Here is a 2,500-nt window from a genome sequence, read left to right on the forward strand (position 1 = left end):
AATACTACGATATTCAACTCATCACAAGAGAAGAAAATATCTTATCCCTATCATCACATTTATTATAACTGTTATGATAATTTTGTTGTAGTATTAAGACCAGGAATTATACTTTCAGTATTTCGTTAATAACAACTTATGATTTTTTTTTTTACCTTTATAGTTTTGATAGTTTTTTTTTTTTTATTCCCGTTATTAGTATTAGTTTTTATCTTGTTTTCTTCATTTTTTTCTTTTAATCATTCTCTTTTAATTTTATTATTGCTTTAATGTTATTGTCATATCTATTAGAATTACTTTTATAGTTATCATTTGTATTATAATTTCTTTCAATCTTTTTATGATTATAATTCATTTCAACTTATTATTATTATTATTATGACTTACAGGTATTTGAATTTATTATTATTATCATTGCCATTATTACTATTCTTATTATCATCATTATTGTAGTTATTATTATTACAACAACTACAAGAGAGAGAGAGAGAGAGACAGAGACAGAAAGAGCGAGAGACAGAGAGAGAGATAAATGGAAAGATAGGAAGATAGATAGAGACTACGACAGCGAGAGTAAGAGAGACTACGACAGAGGGAGAGAGAGAGAGAGAGATAAAGAGAGAGAGAGGGAGAAAAAAAGAGATAGACAGAGAGAGTTAAATGATAAATAGATAAAACAACTACAAGAGAGGGAGGGAGGGAGATAGAGAGAAAGAGACAAACAGAAAGAGAAAGAGAGAGAGAGAGAGAGAGGAGTAGAAAAAAAAACAACTAATGTTTACATGCTTGCAGTCATATTTCAAATTTTTGTTTTCTTTCTTTCGTTTTTCTCATTATGAATCACACAGACGTATTGAAAAAAAAATAGAAAAGTTTCAAAAAGAAACGTCACAGAAAAAACACAAATTTTCAAGTGTATTTCTTTTTCGTGTTATCAATTTAGTATTTATCTATTCACTTCTTTCTTTTATGATGATAACGAGACTCTGATGTTGAGCGATGGTTCTGTGCAACTCACCTATCAACAATGTGCAAAAGGAGAGGCCGTGGTACCATGAACTGAACTGTGCATTTGATTTATAATATATATTTCATAGTATATAATATCATATCTTTAAATTTAATTTGATTAATATTTTAGTGTTTCGTTGCACGTTGCATCGTTCTGTCTTGCTATCATGTTTGTTGAGGTATTTTTTAGTCTTTGCGAGTATGTTTCTTTATCTCTGTTTCTGTCTCTCTCTCTCTTTCTCTCTGTCTCTCTGTCTCTCTCTCTCTCTCTCTCTCTCTCTCTCTCTCTCTCTCTCTCTCTCTCTCTCTCTCTCTCTCTCTCTCTCTCTCTCTCTCTCTCTCTCTCTCTCTTTCTCTCTGTCTCCGTCTCTCTCTCGCTTTCTCTCTGTCTCCGTCTCTCTCTCTTTCGTTGGCTTTGTCTTTCTCTCACTAAGTCTAACTCTAACTCTAACTCTCTCTCTCTCTCTCTCTCTCTCTCTCTCTCTCTCTCTCTCTCTCTCTCTCTCTCTCTCTCTCTCTCTCTCTCTCTCTCTCTCTCTCTCTCTCTCTCTCTCTTCTCTCTTCTCTCTCTTTCTCCTCTGTCTCCGTCTTCTCTCTCCTTCTTCTCTCTGTCTCCGTCTCTCTCTCTTTCGTTGGCTTTGTCTTTCTCTCACTAAGTCTAACTCTAACTCTCTCTCTCTCTCTCTCTCTTTCTCTCTCTTTCTCAGTCTCTGTTTGTCTCTCTCTCTCTCTCGCATTCTCTCACTCTCTCTCTCTCTCTTTCTTTATCTCTCTCTCTTTTCTCTCTCTCTCTCTTTCTCTCTCTCTTATCTCTCTATCTCTTCTCTCCCTCTCTCGTCTCTCTATCTCTTCTCTCCCTCTCTCGTCTCTCTTTCTCTTCTCTCCCTCTTCCGTCTCTCTCTATTTCGTCTCTCCCTCTCTCTCTCTCTCTCTCTCTCTCTCTCTCTCTCTCTCTCTCTCTCTCTCTCTCTCTCTCTCTCTCTCTCTCTCTCTCTCTCTCTCTCTCTCTCTCTCTCTCTTTCTATCTCTCAGTCTACATCTTTTACTCCTTCCTTTTATCCCCCCCCTCACTCCCACCAACTCTCACTATCACCTCTATCAAATTTTCAAATCTCTCTTTCGATCTGTTTTGCATTTCCTTCTCCATCCCTCCACCCCCACCCCCACCCCCACCCCGCCCTCCACCCACCTTGCTCATTTCCTATCTTCTCCAAGGACTTAAAATGCATATTGACCTTGTAAGCACATGCCCTTGTCCTCTTTCCTATCTTCCTTTCTCTCTTCTATCTCTCTGTTTTTTTGTTTGTTTTTTTTCTATTTTGTACAACGACGAAATAAAGTCTGAGATTCTCCACTAGCCAGAGAACGTTAGTAATATAAACGTTTATGAAAGAAATGTTTGTTCATGGCAATATTCGTAATACATTTTACGGTTAAATAAGTGACTTTGAATCCAATATCAAGCCAGAATGGGATCTTACAGGAAGAA

The 2,500-nt window shown here is 36.7% G+C and overlaps 1 protein-coding gene across 1 annotated transcript in view; it reads left to right on the top strand.

Annotated features, from left to right (window-relative positions):
• The window catches only part of LOC122252350 (uncharacterized), a 147,284-nt gene that overhangs the window by 14,800 nt on the left and 129,984 nt on the right, over positions 1-2,500 (top strand). The gene's annotated exons all lie outside the window — the stretch shown is intronic.

This window comes from Penaeus japonicus, unplaced genomic scaffold (genome assembly GCF_977035675.1).
Source record: "Penaeus japonicus unplaced genomic scaffold, GWHDUDI00000001_assembly GWHDUDI00000036, whole genome shotgun sequence".
NCBI classification, from domain to species: domain Eukaryota; kingdom Metazoa; phylum Arthropoda; class Malacostraca; order Decapoda; family Penaeidae; genus Penaeus; species Penaeus japonicus.